At 50.0% G+C, this 20027-nt stretch overlaps 1 protein-coding gene across 1 annotated transcript in view; it reads right to left on the bottom strand.

Moving 5' to 3' along the window:
* The window catches only part of nek7 (NIMA-related kinase 7), a gene marked incomplete at its 3' end in the record, with an annotated part of 75128 nt that extends 55763 nt beyond the window's left edge, over positions 1-19365 (bottom strand). The window contains exon 1 of the mRNA XM_079739294.1: positions 19161-19365. The remainder of the gene's footprint in view (positions 1-19160) is intronic.
* Between the last annotated feature and the right edge of the window lie 662 nt (positions 19366-20027).

The following is a 20027-nucleotide window of genomic DNA, read 5'->3' as shown; positions in this document are numbered from 1 at the left end:
GAGGGAGAGGGGGGGAGACAGGGGGAGACAGGGGGAGAGAGAGAGGGGGAGGCAGAGACAGAGAGAGAGGGAGACAGAGGGAGAGATAGAGAGAGGGGGGGAGACAGAGAGAGAGAGAGAGAGGGAGAAAGAGGGAGAGAGAGAGAGAGAGAGAGAGAGAGAGAGAGAGAGATACAGAGACAGGGGGAGGGGGAGAGAGGGGAAGACAGAGACAGAAAGAGAGAGAGGGGGACACAGAGACAGAGCGAGAGAGATACAGAGACAGGGGGAGGGGGAGAGAGAGAACGAGCTACAGAGAGAGAAGGAGAGAGGGGGAGAGAGAGAGAGCGAGAGAGATACACAGACAGAGACAGAGACAGAGAGAGAGACAGAGGCCGGGAGAGAGAGAGAGCCAGAGACCCCAAGACTCAGAGAGAGAGATATATGCTAATTCCTCAGTGTCCAGCCCCGGGGGATCAGGTGCGGCCCGTCTGCTCCCAGACCCTCGCCGATCAATACCGGCCGCGCTGAAATATATAATCGTGCAAAGTAAGTAACTTCCAGGGGCATGGGGTCCTATATCACTCCTTTTGAAGCTATAAGGGAGCGCACGCACGCACACACACACACACACACACACACACACACACACACACACACACACACACACACACACACACACACACACACACACACACACACACACACACACACACACACACACACACACAGCAGGGGAGGGGGTATGGATATCGGCTAGCAGGATAGAAGGAATCTCATTTATCTCTTTGACATATTGATGGTTTTCTTTCCAGTTGAGGCGAAGGAAAGGGTGGGGGCGCTGGGGCAGGAGGGCAGTGAGTGTGTGTGTGTGTGTACGTTTGTGTGTGTGTATGTTTGTGTGTGTGTGTGTGCACGTTTGTGTGTGTGTGTGTGCACATTTGTGTGTGTGTGTGTACGTTTGTGTGTGTGTGTGTACCTAAGTGTGCGTGTGTGTACGTGTGTGTGCGTGTGTCTGTGCACGTGTACGCATGTGTAGGTGTGTGTGTGTGTGCGTGCGTACGTGCGTCCCGACCACCAACCACTACGGTAAACAAACGCAGAGCGGGGTCACTGCAACGGGAGGCGGATGCCCAGCACACAGCAGGCCTGATCACAAGCATGGGCTGGAGCCAGGGAGACAAAACCCACCAATAACTCGGCGTCTCTTTCTGTTGGCCGCTGCCCAGCGTTCACACACCAAGAATAGCCGAGTTTGGGCCCAGCGCGTTTATGACAATGTTGTTTGCTTGAATTCTCCTGTCAGTCATGACTCCATAAAATATTTTACAGCCACAAGCAGTGCATGCCATTATGTCACATTTACCAAAGGCCGTTGGGTTTAGTTTGGGACATTTGGTTGAGTTTGGGCCATTGGGTTGAATTTGGGACATTGGGTTGAGTTTGAGCTGTTGGGTATAGGTTGGGGCTTTGGGTTGAGTTTGAGCTGTTGGGTATAGTTTGGGGCTTTGGGTTGAGTTTGGGACATTGGGTTGAGTTTGGGCCCGACCTTGAGCCATTGCGGACATTTTACTGGGATATCCATTTACGGGAAAATTGTGATTGCATTCTCGTAAAATAAAGCGATCAAATGATATTTCGTTCGGCTCCGATCTCAGTGGCCATGGAGTCATCTCCTTGTTACATGTCATTTAAGTTATTATGAATGAGTCATGGCCATTATACTGCTGCGGGCAGCCATTCACTTCCTGCACCGACACCGACTGTTTCTACTGCTGCTTACAAAACACCTCAAAGGGAAAGGGACCACAATGGAAATAAGCCTATGAGCTTTTGTTGTTTTATCCTTTTGACCTGATTTGACAGGATGTGAATGCTTACCTTTGTACATGTCAATAAATCATTTAAATCAATCAATCAATCAAGCCATGGCGGCGACCAGAACGTGAAACCTACGGCCTCGCTACAGTGGCGTGTTTCCGAAGAAGAAGACGAAGACGAGGGAGTCAAACAGCAGGAGCGGGTTGGGGAAGTCTGGAGAAGTCCATCATCATCACGGATAACGAGAGGTGGGGTGTGGGGGAGGGGTTTGATCAATGGGGGGGGGGGGGGGGGGGGGGGGAGCGCCACATCAGCGCTCGGGCCAACCACAACAGAGTTGAGCCGGGGCTGATGAGCCGGCACCGAGAGACGAAGAAGAAGAGGAAGAGGAAGAAGAGGATACGCCGGCTTTTAAAGAGTTCAAAGAGCAGGAAGAAAAGAGGAAGAGATAATTAAGAGAAAAGGGGGGAAGGGGTGGGGAGACGAAATGGAAAAAAAAAAAAAAACACAAAAAGAGGAGCTGGTGACAGTAGCCGGCCGGGTTTGCGGGACGTGTGAGGGGAATCAAAGAGGGCCTTTGAGGACGGGCCCGGAAGCAGCACGCCGCGGTGGCGGGTGCTGTCCATGATTACAAGGAGCCCGCAACCCTTTGAGTCTGGGCTACATGGTGGAGAAATAACACTCCAGGACCCATCGGGTACCCACCACGCTACACTAGTGGCTGAGGAAGGGAGATAAAGAGGGCCACTAATGATGGATGGATGGATGGAGACTCGTCTCTCTCTCTCTCTCTCTCTCTCTCTCTCTCTCTCTCTCTCTCTCTCTCTCTCTCTCTCTCTCTCGTCCCTCCCTCCTGTTTTAATCACTAGTTAATATTATTAGCCCCACTGTGCAAGCCCGGAATTCCTTGGACCATATGCCGGGAGAGCGAGAGACATATAGAGCGAGTGCGAGGGAGACAACCAATTACAAGAGAGGCAGAATCCCAATTCCATTTTTCCGGTCATTCCGTAGGGGAGCCTAGATAGAATGGGAAATGGAGTGAGTGAGAGGGAGGAGAGGGAGGGAGAGAGAACAAACTTTATTGTTTTTAAATGTTGGAGAAGTAAAAATTAACAAGGACGTAGTACCAGGAAGAGGGCCTTTGAAAGTAGGCTTTGCTGAGCCAGCCAAACACACAGACACACACACATTGTGTTTGTGTGTGTGTGTGTGTGTGTGTGTGTGTGTGTGTGTGTGTGTGTGTGTGTGTGTGTGTGTGTGTGTGTGTGTGTGTGTGTGTGTAGCGTGGATCTTGAACAACATAATTTTAATCAGGGAGCAGCGCAGCGTGAGATTACAACCGCTATCTCAGCATCCATCTGACGAATGGGGAGCAAGAGAAACAGAAGACTTCAAACAGCGCCCGTACCCAAACTGCCACAACACGGCCTGGGCTAATGGCTGAGCCTCCCTTCAGTAAGAAGAGAAGGGCCCTGTTAAAAAATCTGCGTCTGTGTGCATTTGGGCAGTGCGTCAGTGTCTGTGTGTCTGCGTGTGCGTCTCTGTGTGCGTGTCGCATCCGACTCCCGCGATGTTTTTCCTTTCCCGTATTGTCCTACATACGTTCAAAGGCGTCTGAAACAATTTGTTTCAGTGAGGAGTTTGCACCAAGTGTTTTAAGTCAGACAACCAGTTTAGAGAACGTCGTTTCCGTGCGATCTTTGTGTTCTTATAGAACGGATGGTCCAAGTCATTTAAAATGGCTATCAAAACAGAAAAACAGCTATGCAGAACTTGTGTTTCAAGAGTGATACTCCGTCAGACCCTCACTTCAGTCTGTGTGTGCGCATGTGTGTGCGTGTGTCTGGCGGATACATGTGTGTGCATGCATGTATGAGTGTGTGTGTGTGTGTGTGTGGGGGGGGGGGGTGATAAAAGAGAAAGTTAGACAAAGAGAGCGTCGGAGGTCTTCTGGGACAGAGCGAGGCCATGATCCATATTCCTGCAGTGCTCGCCCACTATTTATAGTCCTCCTTTACATGTTCCACGTGCACATTTTATAGGCTAATGATTATTTCCTACACACAAGTAAAAAGCACGGCGCAAAACGCCCCACTCCCTGCATGTGGGGGGGCAAGTTGATTTATACCCCCCCATCCCGTCATCTTGTGTGTATGTGTTTGTGCCCCTGTGTGTGTGTGTGTGCCCCTCTGTGTGTACATCCGTGTGTGTGTGTGCCCGTGTGTGTGCCCGTGCGCGCATGTGTGTGCCCCGCGTGTGTGTGCCTGTGCACGAAGGCGCGCATGTGAGTGTGTGCTTGCACCCGTGTGTGCTTTTCTATGGTTTCCCCGGCCCTAATACGTGGTCAATTTGCAGCCATTGAGCCCCCGAACTGAAGCACATGCAGGTGTCCGCCCCGCGCCTCATTCAGCCCTCACCCTCCTCCGCTCCTTTCTCTCTCTCCCTCTCTCATGTCCTCGCTCGCCCTGGCGTGTGGCAGTGAGAGGGGGGGGGGGGAGCTGGCACGTGTCCTGGGGGGGCTGCCTCCATTGTGCGGCCCACTCCACAGCAGCAGTGAGGGCCCTCCCGGAGGCCTTTGTCTCGCCAGCAGCCAGCCCCTCCAGCAGGTGCCTTACAGAGGAGGGCGGCCGGCCCAGTCAAACGAGCCCCCAGCTCAGCACTAACAACAGCCCAGAAACCAGCCAGCCACACCGGCCCAATCAACACAGAGACTGCTTACTTAATGCCTCCCACCTCCTCCTCCTCCTCCTCCACCTCCTCCACCACCACCGCCTCGTTTGATGTCCCCTCCCGTCACGTTTCATCCGCCCAGGCGCGGCCGCCAGGGAACGATGCTAATAATCACTTGAAAAACAAAAACATTCCCGCTCCGCCGCCGTGTAAAAGATAAACTCCAATTTCAATGATAAAAGGCGAGTGACAGGCGGCGCATTAAGCCGGCTGGCCAGGCGCCGGCTCCCAGCTCTCCTCCTCGCTCTATACTGGTTTTATTTGGAGAGGAGGAGGAGGTGTGAGGGGGTGGGGGGGGGGGGGGCGATGTATCCCGGCTAGGTGAATCCAATTCCTGCTGTCAATCACGGGGGAAAAACCATGGATATTGACAAATCTCTGAGTGTGTGAGGCGAGGCGAATTTGCGTAGGCTAAGTAGACCGAAAGCGATCGGCAATTCAGACTGCGTGCGGGTTTGTCTGCGTGTGAGTCTGTGTGCGTGTGCGTGTGTGTGTGTGTGTCTGTGTCTGTGTCTGTGTCTGTGTCTGTGTGTGTGTGTTTGCGAGTGTACGCGTGTGTGCGCATCTGTGTGCGTGTGTGAGAGATCCCTCAGAGAGCAGGAGCATAGCTGTGTGAAGGAGAAAGGGCCCCCGAGCATTTGTGAGAAGGCCCCCAGGGGTTTGGGTTCTATGCTTGCTGGCACACTGTCACTCCATTCACAGCGAGGAGACGAAAACGCCGCGCACAAGTTTAAGCAAGAATCAAATGCACACACACTGATGTTGTTTCGGTGCTGAGGGAAACTTGCTCTTTACATTTAGCCCAATTTAAATATTTATAAGCTATTGTCAGATGTAGGTTTTTATATTTTTTCAGCCTCTCCCTGGACCACTTTTAACGGTTCAAGACACACACACACACACACACGCACACACACACACACAAACACACACACACACACACACAGAATTCCAAGTTGATAGTTCTGTTGTTCGAGACGCTTCTAAAACTTCCCATCCCCTGCATGTGTGAGCTGGAGTCCGGGATGCGGCCTCCCCTCCCAGGCCCCTGGCCCAGCCCAGCCCGGTCAAGCGGAGCTCAGACCGCTCCGATGCCCTCAGGCTCCATTCACAACCCTTCACATCAGCGCTCCGACACACAGCTCCGAGCCCAGCAGCAGCTGAACGCAGCATATTCATCCTATCTGCTTATCTATTTATTCTCTTTATTTTGTCCAATCAAGCCCGTGGTTATTCGGCCAGAGAATGCCCCACACTGGGGAACTTTTCGAAAGCCGCTCGGGCGATATTTATGCCCAGGTTTGCACATCACAGCAGGAGAAGGGGAGAGAGGGAGAGAGGGAGAGAGAGATAGAGACAGAGAAAGATAGAAGCACAAATAGAGAGAAAAGTGCAGCAAAAAAAGAGAGAGCGAGAGAGAGAGAGAGAGAGAGAGCGAGAGATAGAGAGGGAGAGAGAGAGAGGGCAGCATTAGTAGAGAGAGAGGAAGAGAGAGAGAGGGCAGCATTAGTAGAGAGAGGGAGAGAGAGAGAGAGAGAGAGAGAGGGCAGCATTAGTAGAGAGAGAGGAAGAGAGAGAGAGAGAGAGGGCAGCATTAGTAGAGAGAGGTCAGCATTAATAGAGTGCGCGAGAGAGCGTAATCAGAGCGAGAAGGGGCGGAGAGAGAGCGAGTCAGACCCCAGGGCTGGAAGCTGTGCCGGCGCCCTGCGGCCACGTTCTCTCCCCCATCCAGAAGGCCTGGCGAGGGGGCAGCGACGGAGAGGGCGGCTGCCATTGCTCCAGGACCAATAAGGGCTTTGTTTGTTAGCCATGTCACTGACCGGCCACCAAATTAGCCTCATCACCTCTGGCTGAGTGGGACGCGATGTGACATCCTCCATACCACAGGCGCTGTGCCCTACACCGCCAAGGTCTGTCTGCAAAGGCCGGCCGTGATTTTGTTTTTTATATGAGCGCATAAAACTGCCCTGAAGAATGAAAGGAATGCCTCGCTCTCGATTTTCTCTTTATTACATTTCTTTCAGTCAGACGAGTCTGTTATGAATAAACAAAACTGCTCTTTTTCTTCAGCGTGTTTTCCTCAGACAGACAGAGGTGTGTTCATCAGTGACTGCTCCCCCCCCTCCCCTTAATGCCTAACCTCGCGACGACGCCTGCATCACGAGGCAGAGACTCGTGGCCCCGGGGCTGAATTCATTCTCCTTCAAATCCCATTACCTTTCTTCTCCAGCGCTGCACCGCACTGAAGCCCCGGCTCCACGGCTACGGCAACCGGGAGAAGAAAGAGGAACAAAACACCTCAAATACCTAACTGTCTGACTCCACCCAACACCTCCGTGGAAACCGCCCAAGCAACGCAGCGCCCCCAAAACTCTTCCGGGGGGGGGGGCCAATACCTCTCGCCCTCCGTGACATTTTCTGCGTTACCATGGAGGAGCCCGTCGAAAAAACAAACCTTCGCCTACGAAGTCTGGGCTTCAACACAAAGAATGTCAAAGGTTTTGTCATGCAGAGCGTCCGATCAATATTCGGCCTCGGAGCCACGTGTGTTTCCATGGCGCGCGAGCAACAGCGTTTGCTTATCTCTTCGTGATTAGCATTCCCCGCTTTCAGAGCCGTGCGTCATTGTTACGAGGAGGGCGGCACGTACGCACGCCGCCCGGCGTCATGACAACGGAAGGCCGCCGCGCGGTCATTAGCCCTCATGCTAGGTGAGTGTGTGCGGAAAACCTGACGAGGTTGGTGCACGCGCGCGGGGCGTCTCGTTCAACCACTTCCTATTCTCTGGCAGCCCTGAGGCGTCTCTGTGCATTGTGCCGTCGCAGCTGAGTGGCGGGTGACAAGGAGAGCAAAGACAGGGCAGCAACCACTTCCACATTCCTGCTGCGGGGTGGAGCAGGGCTTGTTACTGGGCTTTTTGTTGCACCGTCCCCTCGACTGCGAGCACGGCCCCAAGAACAACTTTGGCCGCGTGGATCTTGTGTACTTTTTTTCTGTCTGCGCACACACACACACACACACACACTCTACACACAGAAAACAACATAGATATACATCTGTCCAGACCCGCACATGGCCACACACACACACGTCCACACACATCCCCGTCCAGACACACACACGTCCACCCACATCCCCGTCCAGACACAGACACACACAGACACACACACAGACACACACAGGCCAGCAGTCTCTCACTCCCATTCCCGTCCGTCGTCCCCTCCGTTTCCCTCTCTCCTCCCTGTCCGGGCTGAAGCTGTGCCCTGTGTCAGCACTGGAGTTTGTCTTAGAGGGAATGACATGTGCAAGATGTCCAAATCATTAGTAACGCGAGAGGAGCGGTTCCCAGGCTGACGGAGAGCGTGCAGGGCATTGTGGGGGGGGGGGGGGCCCTTCTGAGGATGGGGAAGGGGGTCGCGGAGGTACCACCAGACATCACCTTGATGATGGGTAAGTGATGGAAACATGCAAGGTCCCGAACACGATGCCTCAGCCTCAAATCGACCGGGGTCAACGATGGGCGGCGGTGGTGGGGGTCCACAAAAGCGTCAGACGTGAACGCGGGGTTGCATGGAAGCGTGCCCAGAGAGCCAGGACTCGGGAGCAGGGAGGATGATGCTGAAATCCTACTCCGGCGTAGGCCCATGAGAACATGGCTCCACTGGAAATCAGCACTGGGGTCTGGCTCTGATTCTGTCTCGGCCCAATGCGGCTTCTGTGGCCAGCCGGGATGGCTACACACACAGGCGCAGACACACACGCGCGCGCGCACACACACACACACACACATACACACACACACACTTTGACCCTGATTGCCTAGCACAGCTCTGGATCTGGTTATGTGTGTATGTTTGCGAGTGTGTGCGACCATGTCGTCACAATGCCGCAGTACAAGACGATCACTTTGCACAGGGCTCCGTTCCACTTTACAGGCACTACTTCCACTTGTAATCTTGGTACTCGTGTGTATATATAGACTAGACTTGTACAGTCAACTTCCCGGCTACAACCGGCTTACTGAAAAGAGGAACAAGGCCAGCCGAGGTGATTTCACTGCAGATTTAATGAATGAAAGATCTAACCAATGCAAACTGTAGCCAAGGTAAAGCAAACCGTGAAAGAGGAAGGATGCATCACGGCGGTCACACACACACACACACACACACACACACACACACACACACACACACACACACACACACACACACACACACACACACACACACACACACACACACACACACACACGCGCCTCGGGCGTCCGTTCCTCTACGCATGGCTGCCTCCCTGTCCCTGTGTCGGAGCGTACCTCGGAGTATAAGCATACGGGATTGTGTGTGCGGTGCTGACAAACAGGGAATAGCACTGGCCCTAAGGGTTCGCACCTCTTAGCCCCTACCTCCACCCATCCCTCTGTCTATGTGCCTGCAGGGATTTCTACGCTCTGCTCCAGAGAGCTGTCAGCCCTCCTGGCAGAACAGACTCACCGCAGACCGCCGGCCCCACCTCTCGCTACCCACCCCCCCTCCCCGGAATCAGCTCCGAGTTTAGACGCTACGCTTACCGCTTGCCACTCAAAATAAATCATTTGTTTGCTTGTTTTGGTGTGTGTGTGTGTGTGTGTTTGTGTTTTTTTTTTTCCCTAGTATGTGTGTGCATGTGTTTATGTTAGTGTGCCTCTGTTTTTGTTAGTGTTTGTGTGTTTTTGTTAGTGTGTGTTCTTTTTTGTGTGTGTTTGTTAGTGTATGATTTTTATGTGTTTTTTTGTGTGTGTTTTTTTCGTATGTGTGTGTGTCAAACAGTGCATCTGTTAGAGCTAGGCTATATGAGCCGCTGGATAAGGAGATGGTAAAACACATTTAAAAGCCTTTAGGGTGTTTTCTAACTTTCACTCCCATGGGAACCCCATGAGAATTTTAAGTCACTTCAAACCAAAAATGGTATTTATATTTTAAATGAAAGTGCCGATTCATTTACGAAAGTTTGCAGAGCCTTTAAGGGGTAAAACTGCAAAAGCAAACATTGATGTACAATTCATAGAAGGGTTTATTTTAGGATGTGTACGTTTGTGCTTTATTGTTATTTGCAGTGTTTTCCCTTATCATCTCAGGCTTTTACCAACTTGGTACTGGGTACAGGCAGTAGGATACAGTCATGCCTTTCTCTACCGTAACACACTTGTCGTTGACTTTCCTATGAACTGGGAACGTCAGTTAACAGTGAAGACAAGGAAATGAAATATAAATAATATAAAAGAGTCTTTTGACAAGGAATTTGACAAAGCATTATGCAAAACATGTAACAGAAACCTCTCTCTCTCCCACCCCCCGCCCCCCCATGTAACTGAATCGGATATCGTTTCTTCGGAAACCCGCTCTGACGCCCTGCCCTCCCCCTCGTCGGGAACGCCAGCCCGTCTGAGCCACCATTCCTGAAGCGCTGCGGCCGTGGGATGCAAACGCCTGGGAACGAGGTTAAAGCCACTTCCAAGGTCGCCCAGTTTGACCTAGAAAAGCACCAGCACTATCACCCACACTGAACGTGTGACACACTGCAAAGAGTGACGCACATTGACACACAAACGGCACAACAACACAGAGCTAACAAACAATACGGTAGGCAATAATCGCTCTCTCTCTCCCGGGAGTTGCAACTTTGTCAGCAGCACACAAAAGAGGCTGGATCTATTACAGGATGCAGGAGCGGTCTTTTATAGACAGGCAGCCAATCAAGCTGGTGTAATTGAAGCCACCAGAGAGCCCGATTAGTGACCATGCGCTTGTCTTTGTGCCTTTATAACTGCCGGTTACTCACCCATCGTTCAAGTCGGTCAGCTAAAGCACACACCAAGAGAACTAATTATATTTAGCCAGCCTCTAACCTGGGTCTAGGAGATTCCTACTTTCCATACTTAAGGAAAGTTCCATAAACCACTCGGAACAAATTTATGAAGACAAAAAGTGGAACTGCCTGCAAATTATGCCACGGCCATTTCTCTTAATGCTACACATGTGGATTTCTTTGCGGTTTAACGAGAACGGGAACGAGAGCGAATGAAATCTTCATAATCCACAATGAGCATTTAAGGCAAAAACCTCTAAGAAAATAATCGTTTTTTTTACGACTTCTCTACGGGATGGTACTATACATCAAAACAGATCAAGTCCCCGCTCAAACCGGTCGGTTAATTACCCTCATTATAAGTCATTTGTGCCAGCTGAAGAGCCTGCCAGAGCTCCACTAACAAGGTCAACATGGGAACATCCATTACTGCCACGGTGTGGCCGGTGGGCCAAGGTTAATTCATAATAGAGCGTGGAGCTCGACATTTGGACCCAGACGAGACCTCACGACATCTTAATGACTACTTACCCAACATATATATACATCATATGCTTTAAAAACCAGGGCATTGCAAGTGATTCGTTCAAATGCATGCATTAAGTTTCCTCCCTTTAATGTACCGTGAAGTCGTTTTGCAAGGCAAAAAAATATATAGAATAACTCTAAAAGTTAGAGCAACACTAACGAGGCCAACTCCATGGACACTAACGACACAACCGGCAATTCCTTGGGATCCGAGTCCAACTCACAACAGACAGTGGCTGACAATCTCTGAAAGTGAACGAGGGAGTTTTTGACACTGTATTAAAAGCAATAGAAAGAAGAGGAGAGAGGGGGAGATAAAGGAAAGGAGAGATTATATCCACCTCTGGGGGATTAAAGGGATCCGAACCAGGGAGGTCCTCCCTACCTCCCCACCCACATTCAAATATGAATATTAATGAGACTCCCTCCCCCTCCACCACCAACTCCACCACCACCACCACCCACCACCCATTCCTCCTTCGTGGAAGGGGTTGAACATGAAATACTTGAAAAGCGCCGGATTCCAGGAGCTGCTTGCCGCGGTTTGACCCGCAGCAAGGCGAGGCGCGCACACACACTGCCGGTGACAGACTCGCTGTTCAAAGCGAGCAGGGGGTGCTTTCATCAGAGGACGCCTGTGGTTTCCTGCGCCTCACTGGCGTATGCCATCTGCCTGCCTCCGAAACCCCTGCTCACGGTAACACCGCCTGCTTGGGTGTGACTCCTCAAGGTGGCCTCTGCAGCTGAAAGGGCCGACGTCTTACGCGGCGCTGTGTTGGGGACGGGGACGTGGGTCTTGGGGGTTTCCGTAGGTTCTGCACGTTGACTGCGGTTAAAAGTGAAACTCTTGCCACTCGTTGCTTAAGTTAAATACTCACTGGTGAAACTATCCAGCCAGGGTTGGCTGGGTGCCCGGTCGATGCTGGCTTAAGGGCAGCACAGACTTCTCAGGCCCGCCCCCCCCCCCCCCCCCCCCCCCCCCGTATGACCACCCCACATACCCCCAAACCCCCCATCCCAGCCCGACCGGAAACCGGCCGATATCACAGTGCCAGCTCCCCGGCCGGTTCGATTAAACTCCCACCACCGTTCTATGCATGCGTTACTTTCAGTTCGACTGTTCTGGCTGGTGCTATGAGAGCTGCCTCTTCCTCCTCCAGCCAAAGTCCTCCTCAACGAGCGCACATACCAGCGTACCTACTAAAAAAACGTTGCATCTCAGCGCTGCCCGAGATGCTGGCAGTGCGGCGGCCTCGTTAATGTCTGCCTTCAGACATCTGTAAAATATTTTTATACAGTGCCACAGCACCGCGCTGAACTGGCAAAGCTCTCCGGGCCCCTGGCTTGGCAAGACTTCTATCGCAGCGCGCCGGCAGCGCCATGCAGGCCTAACCCCTGCTGCTGCCACTTCCTGTTTCGCTGAGCGAGCCTCGCTGCCCGTCTCCCACTGACACCCGGCCGAGCAAGACTGAGAGAGAGAGGGAGAGGGAGAGGGAGAGAGAGAGAGAGAGAGAGAGAGAGAGAGAGAGAGAGGGGGGTGGGCGTAGACGGGGAAGGTATAGCGAGTTTATGGCCTGCAGAGGAGGGAGACGCCAGGGCTGGGCACAGAGTGTCGGGGGGGGGGGGGGGGGGGGGTGGGTCGGTCGACTTGTAGTTCGAATCCCCGGCCTAAGTGTCGAGGTGTCCCTGAGCAAGATACTTAACCTTCACTGCTCAGGGAGACCGGAGATCGAACTAGCAACCGGAAGGACGCTAGTTCTGGCATCTAACCCCAGCTGCTCCCGACGAGCTGGCTGTCGCCTTGCGTGGTTGACTGCACAGTCGGTGTGTGAACGGTTCTAAGTCGCTTTGGATAAAAGCGTCTGCTAAAAGCCCTAAATGTAATGTAACAGCGTGGAGGATTGCGGTGAGTGTTTTTGGAGGAGGGAGGAGTGGGCGTTATAAAGTTCTGGGTGGCATGGAGAAGGCCCCCCCCCCCCCCCTCTCAGAGGGAGAACGGGGCCAGCCTTGGGAGAGAGGGGGTCAGAGCCTTCTCCCTAATGACTCCTCTCTCTGTGGCCCCAGGGCGTCGACACTCCAGGGGGTCCCACCGCAGAGGTGGAGGACTGTGTGTGTGTGTGTGTGTGTGTGTGTGTGTGTGTGTGTGTGTGTGTGTGTGTGTGTGTGTGTGTGTGTGTGTGTGTGTGTGTGTGTGTGTCACATGGAGAGGGGTGGCATAGAACCTTTCAGACATGCGGTTTGTCTTTTTACAAAATAATATGCTCATACGAAAGCATTTCTTTCTGCGCTGGAAAACCCCATGCATAACATCAAGAGTCATGTGTGGTGAAGCTGGAACAAATGCCCATAGTGCAGTCAGCAAGCAACACAGATCATCCCCCCCCACCCTCCAGCCCCGTCTACCCCTTCTGCACATGATTGCCAATTCTCCAGGCTTTTTTTTCTTCTTCCTCATTTCATGACAAATGCAGAGGGGCTCAGTGACGGCCTGTTTACAGTGACATAAAGCATCTTCTAATTATTACATGAAAGTGAGTTTGTATCCGGAGGGATTCGTCGTTTTGTGTCGGGGGATAATCAAAGCAGATGGAGCAGGAAAGGGGACCGCATGGAATCTGATGAATAGCGAAGATACGGATCCTTCCAGCACATTTCACAATCAGCTCCGTGGCCGTTGCTCGCCGCTCCCTCGGCAGGACGGGTCCCGCACATGTCATGCACATTCTCTGCCTCGTACTGCATGGTAACCCGTGGGCACTATGTTACTACCACGATAAGCATAGGAGCCTATGCAAGCACGCGATGTTAGATTACAAACAGCCTAACCAAGCATAGTCATCCGGGCAACCGCGAAGACGACAGAGAGAACCCCGGGTTAGCCCTTCTGAAATAAGGTTACGATGCTGATGAAGGCAATGTATTATCAATGTAACCAGCTGGGAAACATGGTAATTCATGCAAGGCTATTATCTGTTGATAAACACTTATTAAACAGCTGATTTAATAGAAGATGGATCCAACTCTTCCTCTCGGGACTGTATAGTGAAATTAGGCTCACACGGTGCAACATCCAACGTGAAAAACCAGACCTAACATTGCTTAAGAACAAAACACAACATCTTTTCGGGCCAGATTTTCACCATTTCTATAATTATTGCTTGATCTATTCAAACACAGCAATAATTCAAAGACAAAGACTGTGGTTAAAACTATAACAAAAAGAAGAGAACCAGAAGGCTGCCCAGAGACCCTGGCTGTTCTCTGCAGACCTGCGAGGGAAGAGGCGCTCTGACACGGGGTGGTCACGGCTTGGCCCGACCCTGACGGGCACCCAAAGCGATTCGTAAACGAACGGGAAGAAAGGGAGGTCGAGGGGTGGGTGGTTTCCCTTTCTTCTCCGCGTTTGCATCTCTTTGTAGTCGGCCTCCCTGCGGTGGGAGGCCACGCCCGGGGGGGGGGGGTGGACGAGGAGAGGAGGGAGGGGGGAGATCAATCCGATGCTTCGGTTAAAAAATAAAAACAGAGAACTTTCACGTGACACGGGGAGCCCGGAGGCATCCTCCGAGGACCTTCTGCATCTCCGGATCGTCGGTGACCCTTCGTGGAGCGCGGCAGATGGAAGCAAACGGGAGAGAGGAAGGGAGGGAAAGTATTGACGGGCTGAGAGGGCGGGCGGGAAGCGGGAGGAGGCTGCTTTGAATACCGTCCTCCTTGCCAAACGAGGGGGCCCCATCTTAATGCCGGAACGTACTAGAATGAGCTGAGGAAGAGCAGACGAAGAAGCGTCCGACTGTCAGTCTTCGGACGGACAGTTATTCATCCGTCCGAAGACTGACAGTCTTCGGACGGACAGCCGGACGCTTTATGCTTGCTCTTTGGATGTTGTCTTCAGATGGACAGTTCTTAATGCCGGAACACCCTAGAACAAGCTGAGAAAGATGTACCCAGGCCAGACATCGCTATCTTCAGTCAGACAACATGGACCATGTTTTTGTGAAATAAAGCCTTCTGTCCAGCACAACAGAAACGACCTCCCAACGCTCCGGCATTGATAACAACAGTGTTACACTCGGCCTGGCTCCTTGACATCATGCAGGAGACAGAACTTAATGGGGCTAAAACATGGCCTTGGGACGCATCCCCCATGTCGAATATGTTTTGTGAGCGTGGAATAAAAAAAACAAGACGTTAATGTTATTTTCTCTCCTTGCTTTTTGCAAAAAGAGCGAAGCCGCGAGGCAAGATGACTGTTAAAGTGGTCCGATGACAAACGTCTCCTCTGCTCTCTAATCCAGCACACGGGCCGGCGGCTTCGAGTCCGGGGCTGGGTCAGAGAACGCCCATGAGAGTACAGGGGTTTGGTGGATTCCATTGTGCCACATCACAGCTTGCACCATAGAGGCAGCTCTGATATCACACACGGCTATGCTATGCACTGACTGGCATCTCTAGTGTAGGGTACAAATATCTAGGCGTTAGGTCCAACTGATATAAATAGGTTGAGCGTAGCATTAATTCAGTGAGGTCGGTTGCATATTTTTATCGTTTTTGTCCATCATTGATAAAGTCAATAAAGTCATCGATAGGGAGTATTTCTAGTTTAAAAATGTTGAACTTGCTATGTACTTCCTTTAAGGCTCAGTAATGAGTAACATGACCTTTTATATCTGAAGTGTTGCCTAGCAAGCATGTCAAATTACATTTGCTATGACTTTTAACGGTGCAGTAGGACTTAGTTCCACCTATTCCACCCCCACCCACCTTCCAATGACGTAGGAAAAGCTACAGTTGCCTGAAGGTGCCAGTAGGAACTTCCACAACGATGACATCACCTATGACAGCATCGAGTAGCCAACTGTCATTTTATAAGGTTTCGTGATAGATTTATAGATTGCATTTAGTTATTTAGTCTGTATTTATTTTTAAACATTTGTATTATTCTGTCATAGTTTACAAGTAAGATAGCGTTTATCCATTAGTCCGTTCTAGGAAGAAGAGAAACCTCTTCCATGGTAGATATAAAAGGTCTCATTCTAAGTTACGGAAAACACAACAATTCTTATTTTCATGGGATGATACACAAATATAAACATATTCATGAATATTGTATCCCGTTTCTGCCAAGTCCATTAGATGGCACTACATTCTACAAACTTCACCTTGAAAGTCATTTCATTTTTGCAGACTTCCAAAAAGTATAGACAGAATATTTTGTTTTTGCCAAGAATAAATAAAAAGAGTTAACATACCATATGAGTAAAATGCTATAACTGGCAAATAACAACAAACATTGACTGTATACGTTGGTCTGATGCCACAAACCAGTTTGTAGCTAACGTTCACCAGTCAGATGCTGTGTGTGGCTCATTTTCAACGCTTTAATCAGATAGCATCGCGGCTAGTGACGAAATTGGCCTGATTTGTGTGCCAAGCAAAAAAAATAATTTATATTTGGATCTTAATCATCCAAACAAAGAAAACCATCAGATATTTGGATTTACAAAGCTATTGTAGGTTTTTTACTTCATAGCAATGACTAATATAAATAAAATAATAAATAAATAAAAATCGAATAATCGTTTCAGCACTGGACACTCTAATCAATCTCTCGCCGGTTACAATAATTCCATCGAAAAACATAAGAAATAAATAATCCCAACGCACACAAGCAGACCCTTTGCCAGAGGCTGGTGAGAATCCTCTGGTTGGTAGCACGGTTCACTAAACTGGCATCGCTCCCTCACCACAACAGAGACAGACTCTTCCTCATCCGTTTGATGCACACATTTGGCAGCCATTTGCTGATCATCAGGTTCATGACACATTTTCCTGATGAAGCTGGCTTCACAGGAAGCAGCCAGCGTTCAATCCCATCACCTCCCGATGATGCTGGCACGCCGAGCAGGTCTTTGACAAAAAGTGAACATGGCAACGGAGCAGTGAGCAATAATTGGGTCAACAAGGTATGTCGGTTCCCACTCACTTTTGTCTGAATCATCTCCCTGCAGTCTGGCCAAACTTAATAGAACGGGGGCCTGGGATATTTGCCTGCCATTGGAGGAGGCAGCAGCATGAATAACGGCCAAAGACCGCAGTTCTCTACATCGATAACATCAGTTGCTCTTGGTATGACACACTGACATAACATAAGCAGCGCAGTATTATCTTGAGAACCATAGGCTGGACAGAGATTTCATACAAGGAGTCTCATTACAACCACAACTGCTTGTCAAAAGGCCCCGTGTTTCAGACCCAAATGTACATCGTTGACACTATCCTGCGCAATACAACCCAGGCTCCATGTTTCAAAACGTTTGTGCTGCATAAACAATAAGCTAGTTGTTTGATTCGTAAAATATTTCTGAGATAAATAAAGAGCAGTAGGAAGTTCTCGGAATACTCCAAAAAAATAAAAATAAACACAATACATGTAATCATGTAATAAGTCCCTAGTTCGAACATATTTAGACAACAGGTGAGCAGCGATGTATGAGCAGCCAAACAGGAAGCCTGACCCTGCTCTTGCCTCCCAGATTCCCTGGCTAGGCCTTTCTCCTCTCCTATGAATATATCGAAACAGGGTTTGTAAATCAGAATGCATATTGGGAATTCTTGTTGACAATACTCTTTGTGATACCTCAAGAGATTTAAGTAATGCAAAATATAAAATATAAATCAAAAAACATAAATACCCCCACCTAGGCTTACCAAAACTTAGATAAGCCAACAGCTCACGCATGAGAAACTCTGGCAGTTCAAAACACTTTCCCGACAAACTGACGAATCAATTGCCGATGAATCACTAAACATTTACCAAAACACCATGGCTCCCCGGGACATTCCTCTGTGGCTGTACTTGTGAAACAGAGGCAGTCATCATGACGTACAGCCCTATTGGTGTGAGAGTACAAGGATGCAGAGAGATATTAGAAACTTAGTTTAAACCCCTTTTCCCTAGTTCAGTGAACAACCATGAGATAATGTATGTGACACGTAACAGTAAGCATCATAAATATATGTTTTAACTAGTTAAAGTAGGGTTCGATTCCCACACAATCCCACAAGTAATAGTTACAGCAAGGACCATACGTTAGAGGTAAATGGTAAGTTGCAAATCAAAATATGCAATGTCCAAATATCACATGTAAACAGCAAAGGTCCCAGAGATGTAGGAGGGTGGAAAACAGCTATGTATGCATGGAAACAATTCCATGAACAGGTAATGTGTGCGTTTTATTCAAATATTCAGTGATTATGGCCCTGTTATTGCACAGGTAACATAAATCAGAGACTTGTAAATGAGAGTTACAGTAATCCACTGAGATATGGTAAATCAGAGAGAAAGGGGAAGATGTTCATTACAATTTACATCTTCCCCTTTCTCTATGGATTACTATCTATGGCATGTATGTCTGCATGTATGCATGTTTTTATGTACGCATGAATGTAGGAAGCAACTCAAGAAGCAAGAAATGAATATTCCACACAACACAATCAAATCATATTCTATAACACTTAACCTAGTATCTCAATATTTCCCTCACTACAATACACGAATAACCTTGTATCTTTAATCATCATCAGACTATAGTAGTATCATCACATCATCACCATCAAGCATTCTGCCAGTAACCAGAACCCATGTGTAGGCGCAGATACCAGTTAAAATATGTGCTATTGATCAGAAGAAAAGGCTCAATAAGGCTCCACGTTAAAGTAACTATTGAATACGTAACGAGGATGCACATCAGAACTAAAAGCAGGATCAGGATCCGCACGGTCACGTCTGGTCTCATCTGACCCAGTGGCTGTCAACTTGGGCAACAGGCTAGTAAGCACAGCGACCTGGGGTCGCTGTGCTTACTAGCCTGTTGCCCAAGTTAACAGCCACAACATGTTAGCATGAGCCATGCTAACACGCCTGAAGCTACGACCCATCAGCAAACAGTCAAAGTTACGTACAGACACAGTGACAACATCAGACCCAGCCCTGAGAGGCTGCGAACCAGTTACAGAAACCCAACTGGGTGAAAGTTAGCCAGCGCTAGCTGTTGTTGCGCTACATGTAGCTGGGGCTAGCATGCTAAGCTAGCGGCTGGAAGTTGGGGAAAACATCAGGCAGGGCCCGGGAAAAGAGCGTCAAGTTCGCCGCATGTCGCTTGAGTCTTAAGTCAGTCCACTTTTGACCCCCCCCCCCCCCCACTAAGGCGATAACCCCCACCCCCGCTGAGGACCAGCAGGAGGTGAACTCTTACCAGGAAGTGGACTCTGGTTCTCTGGTAGTGCTAGCTGCTTCTCCTTCTTCTTCACGCGCTGTTCTGGCTCTCCTCTGGTGGCGCGTGTCTTCGCTCTGACTTTCGCCTCCTCGTCAAGGTCGACTCCGTGGCTCCCTGCTGTGACACGCCGTCTCCCTGGGTACTTTGACTTGTTGCCGGGGTGGGGGGTGGGGGGGGGCACTGTGGGTTGAGAGGGGTTTGGATGTGATGATGAGCCTGCGTTGTTCGGAGAGTTCTCCCTGCCCCTCGCTGCTTCGGACCTGGTGCCAGTAATGTAAACAACCCAGCATTCCCGGAGTGGAGGGGAGGGGCGAATGTCAGAGAGTGGAGTGAGACTGTCAAATACCGCGGGATCGGCCCGCCGTGACTTTATCCAAATTCGACTTTGTCAACGTTTAAACGTTTAGAGCGCTAGAATAGTGTTAGCCTACCTTAGGTACAGCTAGAGAGTAAGAGAGAGAGAGAGAGAGAGAGAGAGAGAGAGAGAGAGAGAGAGAGAGAGAGAGAGAGAGAGAGAGAGAGAGGAGAGAGTGTATTGTGTGTGTGTGTGTGTGTGTGTGTGTGTGTGTGTGTGTGTGTGTGTGTGTGTGTCTGTCTGTCTGTCTGTCTGTCTGTCTGTCTGTCTGTCTGTCTGTGGTTCACAGTGTGTGGAAATAAACCTTATATTCTTATATTCATCACAGTAGAGACTACTTATAGCCTACAATACGTCAAAGAAAATACCCTGGATTGAGAGTTGCATGGGCATCGTGCCAAGAAACGGTGGAAAAGTGAAAAACACAGAAAAATGAGAACAACTAGAATTGATCAGTTTGCTATGGCTTTGATATGACACTGATATCAGTC

Source organism: Pollachius pollachius, assembly GCF_949987615.1.
Source record: "Pollachius pollachius genome assembly, chromosome: 7".
In the NCBI taxonomy this organism is placed as follows: Eukaryota; Metazoa; Chordata; class Actinopteri; order Gadiformes; family Gadidae; genus Pollachius; species Pollachius pollachius.
This window is presented reverse-complemented; position numbering and strand designations above follow the sequence as displayed.